Source organism: Petaurus breviceps, unplaced genomic scaffold (assembly GCF_028583685.1).
Source record: "Petaurus breviceps papuanus isolate PSGF00001 unplaced genomic scaffold, PetGlider_PUasm1.0 78, whole genome shotgun sequence".
In the NCBI taxonomy this organism is placed as follows: Eukaryota; Metazoa; Chordata; class Mammalia; order Diprotodontia; family Petauridae; genus Petaurus; species Petaurus breviceps.
Genome location: NW_027186502.1, coordinates 3,080,192 through 3,095,588, shown reverse-complemented (window position 1 = coordinate 3,095,588; position 15,397 = coordinate 3,080,192). Strand labels below are relative to the sequence as shown.

Sequence of the window (15,397 nt, the reverse complement as noted above, 5' to 3'; positions counted from 1 at the left end):
CACATACACACACATACATAATCACACAATGTACTATATATGCCACACTACAGAGGTTACAGCTATAAGGAATTACCAATAAAGCAATCACATACAGAGCACACAGCCACCCTCCTAGACACCTTCAGCAGTTTCCCCAGAACAAACACGCCCACACACTCATGCCTGTGCACACAAGGAAGAAGCCATGGGAGGCACCTCCCACCACTCCAGCGTGATGGCTCCATGAGCCAGGGAGACACCCAGCTGCGTGTGCACCGGTAACAATCAGACAGGCTGCCTAAAAATAGCCCCTCTGGAGTGATGAGCTGAACTCCTTTTCTCCCTCCCTCTATCGTTCTCTCCCAGCCAGGCATGCACCCTGCCTAAACCCCCATGCAGACTCCTATCACTGCCAGGCCACCCATGCCTGGTTTGCAAACCCTCCTGCCACCCACACAGCCTGGGCACTCTCGAGGGCAGGGAGGTGGCTCCTTGAGGGTGAAGCCTCAGTGATGGAAAATTAAGAAAGCTGGGTGACACCTGTGGAGTGGTATCTGGATGGGGCTGATAGAAATCCCCCAGTGGCACTCCCCTTGAGGTGAGGAGAGCATCAGCCCCCTCAAGATTTGCCACCTAACAGGTTTATGCCTGCTCACCCTAAGTTCTAGCTGGTACAACCTCTTACCTGGGGCACCCCTGCTGAGAATCCTCAGTCACTCCTCAGAAAAGCCTGAGCTGGAATGTCTCCAGGGTCACTCAGGGCTAAGCCACATTCATGAATGCGATCTCTCCTCCATGTCCAAATACACATATTCCTACACAGACTCTGCTGCTAACGATTCCACTCTACCTTAAACCTAAGTCGTCTACTAAAAAGTGACCATTCCTCCCCTCTAAGAAATGCCCTCATTTTCCCCCAAGGCTCAGGAATCCCCACAACTTTTTGCCCTTTTCCACCAAGGGTGTATCCCACCCAAGCCTTCTGTGCATGTACGTACAGGCACCCAGTCCTGACATCCACACGAACAAACACACCCATGCTGCAATGCAAAGTGAAAGCCCAGCTCCCCAGAACTGAAGGAAACACCTTAGTGCCTTAGGGGTCTAAGCAGCCAGGACGCCAATGCAACCCAAGAGCCGACTGACAGGAGAAAAAAAATGACATGCTTATAAATAGCACCAGGAAGAGGTTTCTCCACTATGCTCTGATCCTGGACCCAGAAGCCCTACACCACAGAAGTGTACAGAGTCAGTCACCCGTCTTTTCAGGCACCAACAGGTCTTCCAGCACCTCACCAAACCAACCAAATCAGAAAGCTGCCGTGTCTAGGAGGGAGTGGGGCAGCTGTGACAGCCATCACAGACTGAGCCAAAGCAAGGCCTCTCTAGTCAGGCAAAGCAAAACACCATCCTTGGAGGGCTGGGAAAAGAAGGAGAATGGAGAGCTAACTCCATTCTCAAGAGGTCAGGCTCCCAGCTTCTCCCACTGGGTGCTTCGGGAGGTGAATATGTGCTACCAAAATATACTTCTGATCTCTGTGGAGGAGCTCAAGGAAATAGCACATGGAAAGCCCTAGAGAGTCACATTTTTAAAACTGCCTTATCCTTGAGCAGGAGCATGAGGGTGAATTCAAAGTGGTGGGGAACTTTTCCTTCAGCATTGCATGTTTATGCCATAGCAAGGATATAGTGATCACTGGAGGAAGAGCTCCCCTGCTCCAGGCTGGGTCAGGCCCTTCCCTAGCCTAGAGCAAAGGTCCCCGGAACCACATCTGGCTGCAGTGGGATCCTCCATCCCCATTCTCCTTTAATCCATCTTATTTCCCTTACTCCCCTCATACTTTCCATAAAAGAGACTCCCAAACATGTTGCCTCAATGCTATTCCCAATGCTGCCATCAACTCTCTAAATATACCTAACCAACCCTCTCAATTCAAAACAATGATGACTTCTTCACTCAAAAGATCCAGACTATAATCCCTACCAACAATTCATCCTTTCTTCCACTGAAATAAGTAATTAAGCTCTTATCTATCATATGCTTCATGCTCCCCCAAAAAATGGCATGAGGCTAATCATCAGGTTATTATTAGAAGGAAAAAAATAGAAGATGTTTCCATCTCATCATTCCCTGCCCCTGTCTCTCCCCACTACAAGTCCAGACCTTTCTTTCTTATGGGGGGGAGAGGGGGGAGATTCATGCTACTACATTGCCACAGAACCTGACAAGGCCACATCCTTGTCTCTTTGGTTTAAGAGACCAAGAAATAACGCTTATCAGGAGCTAGGAAAAGGTTGTCATGGGACAGCCATGCTACCTATCTCTGATAGAGAAGTGATGGTGGCAAGATATAAAATGAGACACGCCATTAGAGGAATCAGTTTTGCTTGACTATGCATATTTGTTAAAGGGTTTTATTTTTTTCTTTTTTTTTCCCACAATATGGGGGAAGTACAGAGAAAAAAAAATGTATTTTTGTTTCTTGAAAAAAACTGATTTTTTTTAAAGGGGCAGGTTTCCCTACATAAATATACTTTCTGAGAGTGGTAAGAGTAGGGGGCAGGAGAGAAATGATTTCTCCCTTTCATAAATACTAGATAAGATTGCTAAATAAACACACACTTAGCCCAACAGATTGACTCATAATATTTTTACTACTAAGGTTTTTCTGCCTGGACCTATAACTTCAAAGTGTAGGAAGCTCTAAGTATGGATACTCCTCTTACCAATACAGATAAACTGTGGCCATATGCAGTCTTAGAGTATTGCCTGAGGCACTGACGGATTAAGTGACCCTGTTAGTCATTCAGCCTGAATGTGTCAGAAGCCAGCCTTAAACTGAGGTCTTCCTGACTCTAAGGTCAGCTTTCTCTCATTTGTAAAGCTCTTAGCATATAGTAGGTGTTTAATAAATGCTCATCCTCTACTACCACTCTGGGCTGACTTACAAATGTTTTCTCCCCAGTCCTGTGATTTCACTGGTGTAGGGAGCCAGCTCCCAGTGAGGAATTTCTGCCACCCACCAGTGCAGATCAGCACCTTCTTGCAAATGACATTCTTAGGTTAAGGGACTTGCCCAAGGTCACAGTCTGTGTCACAGGAGGCCCTTTCTGAGTCATGATCAGCTCTTTACCTACTACCCCAACATTGCCTCCCTAAAAAAATGGCCGTTCCTAATAACTCACATTTCTATGTCCCTTTATGGTCCATTCCTGCTTCCACTCCTGTGTGTTTATTATCCTGATTTTTCAGAAGAAAAAGACTCAGAGGGGCAGGAACTTGCCCTAGATATACCTGCTCTTAAATGTCAGAGCTAGGATTCAGCCTCAGGCCTCAACTCCAAATTCAACTTTTTACATTACAACCAGGCTGCCTCTCTGTACATTACATACTTAGGCAAGATGTATGTTGTCAGAAGCAGCAGGTCTGCAACTTAGAAGACGAATTAAAATACTCAGACACTTACTATCTATGTGACCACAGGCTCTCTTTGCCTCAGTTTCCTTAACTGTTAAATGGAAATAATAATAGTATCTACCTCCCAAGGCTGTTGTGAGGATCAAATGAGATATTTATAAAAGCACCTAGCAGAGTGCCTGGTAGACAGCAGGTACTATATAAATGCTTATTCTCTCCCCTCCTTTATCCTCTCCCTTATCATAAGATCATAGATAGGAGTTGGAAGACCATCTAACCTAAGCCCCTACCATCCTGCTAATTTTCATAGATGAGAAACAGAGGCCTAGGCAGCTTAAGTGATCATGTTGTAATCATAAGATACAGAATTTAAAACCGGGTCCTCTGACTCCAGAGTTCATGATCTTTCCACTGTACCAAGGTAGATACTGAATAGGTCATAAAAGTTCCCAGAGCATAGTGTTTTCTTCCACTCAATTTGAGATAACCTCTTTGGGAGAATATTTCCTATCAGATCACAGGGCTAACCCATTGAACAGCACCAATTTGGAAAGGAAGGATGGATAAAGAGATGGAAGGAAGGAAGGAAGAAAGAAAGAAAAAAGGAAGGAAAGAAGGAAGGGAGGGAGGGAGGGAGGAAGGAAGGAAGGAAGGAAGGAAGGAAGGAAGGAAGGAAGGAAGGAAGGAAGGAAGGAAGGAAGGAAAACAGGGACAAGATAAAATATAAAACCTAAAACTTGCTTGGTTCCGCTTGCTTGCCAAGTCCTTAGGGTTCATTCTAGTTTTCTTTCAGAAATAGAATTACTCTAACTCTGACCAAGTCTAGGAGCTTATTTAAGGATAAGCATCCACATGAATGCCCTGATGCTCAGAGTTGCAGGAAATCATAAACTTGAACCTAGAGCATATGTGTTCAAATCCCAGAATTTCCACTTATTACCCTATGTGACCTTAGGCAATCTACTTAACCATTCACAGTCAGTTTCCTCATTTGTAAAATAAGGGGGTTGCATTAGATCAATCAATCTTTAAATCTATAGTCCTTTGCCAAAGTCATCTTCTACCTGATCCCATTTAGGGGTCAGATAGAAAGGTAGCATTTTAAGTTGGGCTGTGATCAAGCTCCCCCATGTAGCTGGGGTGCTGGAATAATTTTTATTCCTGACCAGATGGTCAGGTGCTTTGGGAGAAGAAAGAAGCTGTCAGAGCAAAGCTGGATCTTGCCAGAATATAAAGTTCTTGGGGTGAAGGCTCAAATATCTCTGGATAACCTCCAAACCTAGAGAGCCTTCTCCTATCACTCCCAAAGTTCCAAGGATATTGAACCCAACCTGGGGTACTCTGATATTTATGATTATTGCTTTAAAACAGTTCAATGATGTCAGGCTTCAAAAAAGCATTCCCTATCCCCACCCTACTCTGTGTATATCTATACTTCACCAGGACTCATAAGGGTCCACCCCATGTACAGCCCCCACTAGAAACATGATTCTAGGTACCCTGGTATTTGCAGCTCTATGTTCAATCACACCCAGACATATACACTCCAAACATAGATACTTGGAGATATACACTTGAATTATCATTCAGCTATGTAATATACCAATATATGCATCCTATATATGCCTTCTCAATAGTATTTATACTCTCAAATCTACTACACAATATCCTATTCCCCTTTGGGGAAGATCCTGCCCCTAGGCCTAGCAGGCGCCAATCCATCAGACCCGATCCTGTCTCTCCCACCAAATATGTGCTATAGAATGGTACTTCTGAGTAAGGAAGCAATTTCAGGGGCTTAGGCAGCCCATCCTGGGCTTGGGCTAGAGGTGGAGAAGCAGGAGGAAAAGTAAGAACCCAAGCCTAGTTACTCTTCCACACCCAGCTATGCTGTGAGATGGGTGGGAATGAATAAAGTAGAGGGCAAAGGCTAGAATACTTCAGAAAAAGATAAGGTGCCTGACAGGCTTGGAGTCATCCACCTTACTCACTGACTCTGAGATTAAAAGGAAAAAAAAAAAAAGAGAGGGGTTAACAGATCTCCAGAAGGGATAGTTTTGCTGGAGACAGTCTAAGGGTTAACAGGAGGGAGTCCCCAGCCCCCTGCTATTTTGGAGAAATGTCTTCTCACTGCAACTTGACTTCCCTCAACATTCTAAGAAAGGCTTGTGTACAAACTGGGGAGCATTCACGCCAGGCCATGAAGTAGAAAGAAACTATTGAGGCTTTTCTGGAATGGAACCTTAATCTAAGACATTTCTTAGAGGTCATGATCTCTTTGACAGAGCTTCTTTTCAGGGGACTTAGTGCTGACTATACGCATCCCTTTCCGGTTAAATCATACTTGCTCTCACCTGAAGTACAGTCATATTGGGACTGAAGCCTGACGCACAGTGGTATAGGAGAGGTATAGGTCTTTCTCTAAGGAGGGACTTCAGCTCAGGAGCTTTGGTTCTCCTGAAGTCTTTGCAGGCTATTGAATTCCAGGTCTCCCATACTTCTTTTGAGTTTAATGGAGATCCAGGCCCTCTCCCCTATCAGCTTTGTGTCTTTAGGCAAGTCATATAACCTCTCATGCTGACTCTTCATCTCCAAAATCAGGGGACTGGACAAGACGACCTCTAAGATCCCAACTCTAAATAGTTTTTATGACCTATGAGAGGAAAATGACCCCATCTAGTGATAGAGATACAGAGAAGGAGGGCTTTCTGTGATACTGCCCCTACCTTCACAGTCACCGAGAGATGCACACATGGATGGAGCATCTTGGATGTTCATCCTCTGCCCAGGCCAGGGGCAGGAGGGAGTCCCTGCAGCTCAGCAAGCTTAACCTGGGCAGCTCTGATGGGGCTCATGGCCAGTGTCAAATCTTAAAGCAACTGGCAGCACAGTACAGTGCAAAGACAGCCGGATTTGCACTCAGAAGACTTGGGTTACAATCCCAACTCCACTATTTAATACCTGTGAGATCCCAGGCAAATCCCTTCACTCACTGCACCCCTGTTTCTTCATTTGCAAAATGAAGGGGCTGAATGAGATAAGGTCTAAGGGCTCTTCTAGTTCGATGTCCCATGATGATCATCCCATGATGCTATTACACAAAATAAAACCTCCAAACACAAGAGGGACTAGAGGGAAAGTTAAAACTTCATGTGACTACCAGCCTTCCAAGCCTGGGGCCACCTACTCTGGGTCTAAGAGCTAGACATTAGGATCTAAGAGCAGACAGAGTTCCATGATCTATCCAAGTGTGCCAGCCCTGGGTCTGTCAGGCCTAGCACAGAGCTGGGCATGGAAGGCACTTATGAAGTGCTTGGTGAATGAAAGCCAAATCAATCCAGAGTTGTAGGGCTTTCGGGGGAAGGTGGGCTGAGGATGATAAACAGTCTGTGTGAAGCACTTTTCTGATCCCCCCCTCACCCCCTTGCTTCGAAGCATGCTCAGCAAGATCTCCTTGGGGATGAGGGGGGAATTCCACCTCTCCCCAAACTCCAGGGAACTCATTTTCCAGAGTCGTGGCAATAAGATCCATTCTCCACAAGCTGCGGAAGCTCCACTTCCCAGGATCCATTTGTCATCTCTAGGAGATCCATTCTCCAAGTATTCACTCCTCTGATCCCTCTGCAACTCCCTGGCCCAGAAAAATCCACTTCCTAGATGTCAAAACCAAATTCTGGACCTCCACCCCTAGATCCACTTAGTTCATAAAAGTAGTCAGAAAAGGAAAAGGGGGAGGGAGGAGACGTTGACCACAGACATCATTACTCACCTGCCTCAGAGGTTCTCCTGGCAAAGGAAGGGAGCCAGCTGGCACTGGAGTTTGGGGCTGAAGGGGTGTCTCTCTTTAGGGGCAGGCCAAGGGCCCCATCCTCAGTAGCTCTTCGTGGGCTTTGCCGAATTCCCCAAGCTGGGGTGGCGAGGTGAGTCCCCTGGGAAGGAGGAGCAGCAGCAGGAGGAGAAGGAGGTCCTACCTGCGGGAGGTGGTAGACCCCCCACGCCTTGGCAGTAATCCTGGGGAGAAGGGGAGGAGCCTCACCCAACCTGGGGTTGTCTCCTCCCCTTTGGGAGAGTCCCCCTCCCCTCAAAACGTACTCCTTCAGGGGCGAGGGGCTTCTTCTGCCTGCTGGAGAACTAGGGGGAGAGGCGCTGCCGGGTTCCACTTTCTAGGTCCTAGGAAGAAGCCCGCGGACCGGGGTTTGGGGATGTCGCTGCCCTTCTCCCCTGCCCTGCGGTGTCCTCTCAGCCCCTGGGTCCGGGCAGTCTTCTCGGCTCTCGACAGAGGAGAGCGGGCACGAGGGGGGAGGGCGCCTTTCTCCTTTCCCCCACTGCCCAGAAAGTCTGGAACTAAGAAGTGAGTGTGTCTACGCAGGAGGGTGGGAAGGAGGGTGCCCCCGCTTTCCGGGGTGGGACGCGCTCCCCCGGGGCACGGCCCGGGCTCAAGAGGTCTCCGGTCCAGCGGAGGCAGGCCGGGAGCCCCGGGCGCGGCGTCTCGCCTCTCTTCTCGCTCCGTGGGGGCTGCCCGGCTGGTCGGGCAGGGAGGCCGCGGCTCCGGGCTCGGGCTAGGCGCGGGGGAGCAGCGGCGGCAACCCGGCCGCCTCGTCCCCCTGGGGCCCGCGGGGCTGCCCGCGCCGCCACCCCGGACGCCACGCTACCCGGACTCCGCGCGAGCGGAGGAGCTGGCGAACATACGCGCGGTCCCCGGGCTCGGCTCGGGCTCCGGCTGCGCTCCGCTGCAGGCCCCGGCTCCTCCCCGGCCTCCGCGCGGTTCCTCGCCCCCCTCCCCTCGTGTCCCCGCCCCCCGGCCCAGCCCGGCAGTCACGGCCGGCGTCTCCCCGCCCGGGTTAAGGAGGCTCGGGGAGCTGCAGGGGCTCCCACCTCCCCTTGGCCCGGGCGCCGCCGAGGGCTCTTTCCCTCGGGCAAGATAATCGGCACCTCCTCCCACCCATCCGGAAGAGACTAGTAGCCCGGGCGGGGATGGTCCGAGATGCACTTAGGGTAGGAGGCGCGGAGTCTGAGTGTCAGAAGCCTGCGGGTCCAGTAGCTTGTGACCTTGGGCAAATTGCAGCCTCTCTTATCCTGGTTTGTAAAGGGAGAGACTACTCCCCCCACCAGACTATGAGACTCAAGAGAATCAACATACATATGCATCCCAAAGTCCTTTATGGACTATTAAAATTAAGTCAACAAGATTTTATTAAACGCCTGTTTTTTGGGTTTTTTTTTTTTTGCCAGGCACTGTTCGAAACGCTGGGTATACAAATAAAGACGAACATCCTGACCTCAAGGAGCTCACAGTCTAATAGGGAGAATAACGATGTACAAACAGCGCTATGTACAGGATAAATTGAGGGTAATCCCAGAGGGAAGCCACTTGCATTGAAAGGGATAAAGTGAAGCCGTCATGCAGAAGGTGGGATTCTTAACACCGCAGAAAAACTGGTTACTAGAACTCTCCAGCAGCTCGTTTTACAATCCCTTTAACAACTTCACAACTTCCTGACCCTTTGCAGGACAAGCTTATATTTCCTCCAGCTCCCTCTTCAGGCCCTCTTTTCCCCTAGATTCGTGTTAACACCAATGTATAATCTTTTTTTTTTCTTTTTTTGGCTTCCCTATCCCTACTCCCCCTTCAACCTCCTTTCCCATTGGAAAAAAAGATGAACAAAGCCTTTGTAACAAATATGGATAGTCAAAACAAATTCCCACAAAACTGCCCCTTATTCTGCATCTTGGGTCCGTTGCCTCTCTCTGAGGAGGTGCGTAGCAGGCTCCATCACATTATTCCTCTGGAATCGAGGTTGGCCATTAAACTGATCAGTTTTCAGGTCTTTCAGAGTTGTTTTTCTTTATCGCGTTGTAATTGTATAAATTGTTCTCCTCGCTTATTTAGCATCTGTTCATACAGGTTGCCACTGCACAAGCTTACACCCTCCTTGGACATCTCCAACCACCCTCTCTAGTCTGACTCTCTCCCCTCCTCAAAGCCCTCTCTCGCATCTATTTCACAAATACTGTGAGGACAATAAAACACTAGCCATAAAGCATATAAGCCAATTTATCATATATATGTTAAATATATATGATGTGTATACACTTCGCTTGTTTGAATATGTTTATATTCTGTATCTCTCCTTTGTGAGCGACTTGAGAGTAGAAACTGTCTTACCCTTTCTTTGTAAGTTAGCACAGTGCTTGGCACGAAGCAGACGCTTAAATAATTGTTTCTTGATTGACTGAAGCCCTCAGAGACAGATAAGCCATACAGCAAGGTTATTAAATTTATCTCTGGCTAATTAAATTCTTTTCTTATATTTTCTATTTACTCTCTAAATACCATTGTGATTCCTTTTAAGTCATCTCTAGGGGACTAACTAAAGTTCGGGGGCAAAGACTGGTCTGGAGATGATGCCGGAGGGGGATAATGGAAGGTATCATGGGGCTGCAAGATTGGGAGATTACTTCAATCAGTACTGGGGCAAAGCACAAAGTTGGAGAAAGAGAGACTGTAGAGAAAGTGGCATTAGTCTTGCTTTGAGGTCCAGACAGAGTCACAACTGTCCTGCTCCACCTTAAGATGGTTCAGTCACTCCCCAGCAATCAGCTCCTCCCTCTTCCCCCCCTCCACCCCTGCAGCTTGGACTCAGGAACCTGTGTATGGGAGGAGAGTCGCAGAAAGAGACGCGCAGAAAGGGGAGATTGACACCAGAGCTGGGGGGCGGGGAATCAAAAAAGGGCTCTCCTAGGCTGTGTGGCCTGAGACGGGGAGTGAGGGCATACCACTCACTGGCTGGCTTCTTCCTGGAAGCTGAAAATGACAGGGGAGAGGGGAAGTGGGGTAAAGGACCCAACTTGGCGTGGGGTGGAGGAAGAAGAAAATAGCTGCGACCCTCGAAGTAAATTCCACGCTGCGACCGCCAGGCTTTAATTGGAAGTTCAACCAATTGTAATCTTCCTCAAATCCATTCCAAAAGAGGGGTCAAGCTTGTCTTCCCCGCCCCTAGTGCTCTTTGTCTCTCTCTGATTGGTTAGAGTGTGAGTAGGTTTGGCACAAATTCGCTTTTGAATTGGCTAATATAACAGTCTGTCATGAGGTCGGAGACAAGCAAAGGAGAGGTGGCTGCATGGGCAGGAAATGGTAAGGTTGGCCCCGCCCCCTTGGCCTACTGATTGGTTAAAATTGGGGATGACGTAATAAAAAGGATAAACAAAGCACTGTAGAGACGAGGCTCCCATTGGTTTCCCACTTCTCGCCGGGTTAGGTTTAGGATTGGGAGGCGGGACGAGGAGAACCCAGTTATTTTACTGAAGAAGGGAAGGGAAAGAGAACCCGGAAATAAGGAGAGATGGGCATGTGAGACGGCAGAAAGTATAACTAATTAGTGGAGTCCACCAGGGTACCACCCTCATCCAAATTCATCGTCTTGTGTGTGGGTTGTTAACCCATTAAAGTCAGCATACTTCCTGGTGACCCGGAATATAAGCAATACTTCCTTATGCTTCTTATCTCTTCCCGACACACCTGTTAACACATGACCTCATGCCTCCTAAGAGAGAGAAGGAGGGAGGCAGGGAAGAAAAAAACACGTCTCTCCCTGGAGATGACAGAAGACTGGAGCACAGAGAAGCTCAAGGACTAGTCCCTGGCTCACACAGCATCATCTTGCCAGATGAAGGTTTCCAGATGGTTTTCCCATCACTTTAAATGTAGCAGATGGAGTGGAAGGAAGATGGGGAGCTTACTGTATATCGCACCAGGGTAGCAGTATCTCTACAAAATAATTTAACTTAATAAAAAAAACAAATATGCCAAACCCTTGGATATGTTTTCAAATCTAAACTTTTCCACCTGTGGCAAAAGTTTACCTAATTGCCTTCTCTGAAGTCCTTTTGCTCCTTATACTTCTCTTGACAGTTTAATATTTTTGTAATGCACTCTTAAATCTACTATTTTATTTTTTAAGTTGTAGTTACTGTGTTTTGCAGTATTATAATATTGTAGTATTACATCACTACTAAATTAGAAACTACAGGATGGCAAGACCTATGTCTTACCTAAATTTTGTATCCCCATACCTTGCACTATGCTCTGCATATAATAGATGACAAGTGTTGAATTATATGAATTGCATTTTGGAATAGCACAACTCTGTGTGTAATATAAGCAGTGTATTTCTGGGAAGACTTAGGATATATGGGAGTGATAGGATAACAGATTTTGCAGATATATGTCCCTTTGCAACGTTGCAGACAAATAAATAGCTGTTCTCCCTTTACCAGAAATCTCAGTCTCTAATAGCTCAACTCAACAATTTCTTAAGGCAGAGCCAAGATGGTGGAGTGAAGGCAGGGACTCAAGTGAGCTCTTCCAAATTCCCCTCCAAATAACTTTAAAATAATGCATCCAAATGAATTCTAGAGTGGCAGAACTGACAAAAGGAAGGAATGAAACAATTTTCCAGGCCAAGACAATTTAGAAGCTCTACAGAAAAGGTCTGTCTCACTTGAGTGAGAGTTGAGCAAAGTCCAGCACAGGCAGCAAGCCATCAGCAGGCTGAGCACTGAAAACCCAGCTTACTGAATCAGCAGCAGTGACTTCCAAGGACTTTTAACCCACCCACACTAAGGGGACTGGATAACTTGTCAGAAGGAAATTTAGAGGGGACACTTAACTGGCACCAAGGGCAGGACTCTGTTGCATTACCCATATGGGGATACAGGTTGCAGGCCTAGTTTGTAGTTCCAGGTTGAGGATCAGCACTAGCACACTAGAGCTCAAAGCCACAGGGGAATGGGACACTGATCAAACCTTTCCAGAGCAGAAAAGAGTGCTTGTGGGCACTCACAGACCAGGAGAGCAGTGACCAAATCTTTCTTTAGGTCATACCACCTTGGAATAACAGAAAACTTACATGTCTGCAGAATTAGCTCTAAAATCAGCAGCATAAAAAATCTAAAGGTTGTAACAATGCTCCTCTGCCCAAGGAACAGAGTCCTACTTTAACATAAAGTTAAAAGAGAAGACATAGGCTGGGAAAATAAGCAAACAACAAAATCAAAAAAGAACCTGACCATAGAAAATTACTATGGTGATGGGGAAGATCAAAATACAAACTCAGAAGAGAACAAAAATGTCAAAATGGTTACATACAAAGTTTCAAAGAAAAAGGTGAATTGGTGTCAGCCCACCCCCCCAAAAAAAGAGAATTCCTAGAAGAGTTCAAAAAGAATTTTAAAAATCAAATAATATAGGTAGAGGAAAAATTAGGGAAAGAAATAATGCAAAAGAATCATGTTATGCAACAGAATCATGAAAAAAAGTCAACAGCTTGGTAAAGGAAGCAAAAAAAATTGAAAAAGATGTACAAAAATTCACTGAAGAGGGGCAGCCAGGTAGCACAGCGAGTAAGAGCACCGGCCCCAGTATCGGGATGACCTGGGGATAAATCTGGGCTCAGATACTTAGCACCCATACAGAAACACTTGGCCGTGTAACCTTGAGCAAGTTACTTAACCCCAGTTGCTTAGGGGAGGCCAGGTGGCTCAGTGAGTAAGAGCCCCGGCCCCAGTGTTGGGATGATCTGGGGATCACATCCAGGCTCAGAGACTTAGCACCACACCCAGAAATAACTGGCCATGTAACCTTGAGCAAGTTACTTAACCCCAATTGCTTAAAAAAAAAAATTCACTGAAGAAACAACTTAAAAAGTAGAGTTGGCCAAATGGAAAAGGAGGTACAAAAACTCTCTGAAGAAAATAATTCCTTAAAAATTAGAATTGGGAAAGTGGAAACTAATGATTCCACAAGACATCAAGAAACAATAAAACAAAATCAAAGGAATGAAAAAATAGAAGAAAATCTGAAATATCTCATTGGAAAAACAACTGACCTGGAAAATAGATGGGACAGATCATTTAAGAATTATTGTACTAGACACAATGTTTATTTGATGACCAACTCTCATAGATTGGACTCTTCTCAGCAATGCAAGGTTATAAGTCAACCCTAAAAGACTCATGATGGAGAGAGATGTCTACATCCAGAGAAAGAACTAGAAAGAACTGAGTTTGAATCCAGATTGAAGCAAACTACCTGATCTTTTTCTTGTTTGGTTTTGTTTCCTCTTTCTCATTGTTCATTCCATCTGATACAATCATTTTTTATAACCTGACTAATGTCTAATGTGAAAGTATTTGCAGATCCTATACTTGATTGTATGCCGTCATGGGGGGGGGGAAGGGAAGGGAGGGAGAGAAAATTTGAAACTCAAGGAATTGTGGAACTGAATCCTGTAAACTAAAAGTAAACAAACAAATTAATAAAGACCAAAAAATTAAAAAATAATTATTGTACTAACTGTACAATTGTACTAACTGAAAGCCATCATCAAAAAAATTATTCAGAAAAAACTGCCCTAATGTCCTAAAACCATGAGGTAAAAATTGAAAGAATTCACTATTCACCTCCTGAAAGTGATCCTGAAATGAAAACTCCCAGGAATATTACAGCCAAATTCCAAAACTCTCAGGTCAAGGAGAAAAATACTGCAAGCAGCTAGAAAGAAAAAAATCAAATATTGTGGAGCCACAGTCAGAATAACACAGGATTTAATAGCTTCTGCATTAAAGATTGGAAAGCTTAGAATATGATATTCTGGAGGGCAAAGGAGCTAGTATTACAACCAAAAATCACCTATGAAGTAAAACTGAGTATACTCCTTCAGGGGGGGAAATGGATATTTAACAAATTAGAAGACTTTCAAGCATTACTGATGAAAAGACCAGAGATGAACAGAAAATTTTATTTTTAAATACAAGATTCAAGAGAAGCATAAAAAGGTAGACAGGAAAAAGAAGTCATAAGGGATTCAATAAAGTCAAACTGTTTACATTCCTACATAGGAACATGATACTTAAAACTCTAAAAACTTTAACAATATTAGGGCAGTTTAAAAGAGTATAAAAAGACAGAGGACCTGGGATGTGAGTTGACTATGATGGAATGATATCCAAAAAAGAAAATTAAGGGGTGAGAAAGAGGAATACACTGAGAGAAGGAGGAAGGGAAAGGTAGAATGGGGTATATTATACCTCAATTATATATTGAAATAGAGAGGGGCATATATATAAAATCTCACATAAAAAAAGCTCAAAAGAGCTTTTACAATAAAGGAGAAGATGAAGAGGTTGATCGCCAATGTTTGAACCTTACTCTCATCAGAACTGGCTAAAAAAATGGAATTACACTGGCTAAAAAAAGGGAAATACTCACTCATTTGGGTATAGAAATGTATCTTACCCTACAGGGAAAAGTAGAGATAGAAGAAAAGGGAGTTGGGAGAGGATGATAGATAGGAGGGCAGACTGGGAGAGGGGGTGGTCAGAAGAAAAATGTTTTTGAGGAACAATGAGTGAAAGGAGGGAGAGAGAGAAACAGGGAAAGAAGAATGGAAGGAAATACACATAACTGTGAATGGGATGAACTCACCCATAAAACAGAAGCAGAGTGGATTATAAAACAATGCAACAATATGTAGTTTACAAGAAACACACTTGAAGAAGAGAGAGAGAGAGAGAGATACAATAAGGGACTGGGCTGGAGTAGAAGTAGAAAAAGCAGGGATAACAATTATATCTCAGACAAAGCAAAAACAAAAATCTAATTAAAGGAGAAAATCAGGGAAACTACATCTTGCTAAAATTTAGTAAACAATAAAGTAATACTAATACTAAAAATATGCACCAAATTGGTGCAGCATCCAAATTATTAAAGGAAAAGTTAAATGAGTTGCAGGAGGAAATGGAGAGCAAAACTATACTAGTAGGAGATCTCAACTTTCCCCTCTCAGAACTTGATAAATCTAACCACAAAATAAGAAAGAAACTAAAGAGGTGAATAGAATTTTAGCAAAGTTAAATATGATAGACCTCTGGGGAAAACTGAATGGGAAAAGAAAGGAATATACCTTTTCTCAGTGATATATGGCACCTACACAAAAA

General features: G+C 45.1%; 1 protein-coding gene and 1 long non-coding RNA gene across 3 annotated transcripts in view; one reads left to right on the top strand and one right to left on the bottom strand.

The window, feature by feature from the left end:
- FOXJ2 (forkhead box J2) overlaps nucleotides 1-7,558 on the bottom strand; it is a 28,111-nt gene extending 20,553 nt beyond the window's left edge. The window contains exon 1 of one of the 2 annotated variants that reach the window (XM_069106112.1): nucleotides 7,170-7,558. The gene's annotated coding sequence lies outside the window, so the exon portion shown is untranslated. Of the gene's footprint in view, nucleotides 1-667; nucleotides 972-7,169 lie in introns of those variants that run through there. The other variant, XM_069106111.1, reaches the window with a different exon arrangement.
- A 53-nt stretch (nucleotides 7,559-7,611) lies between these two features.
- On the top strand, nucleotides 7,612-9,229 carry LOC138175647 (uncharacterized). The gene is made up of 2 exons (XR_011172051.1): nucleotides 7,612-7,751; nucleotides 8,633-9,229. It is a non-coding gene; the product is annotated as an uncharacterized lncRNA (long non-coding RNA).
- The last annotated feature ends 6,168 nt before the right edge of the window (nucleotides 9,230-15,397 follow it).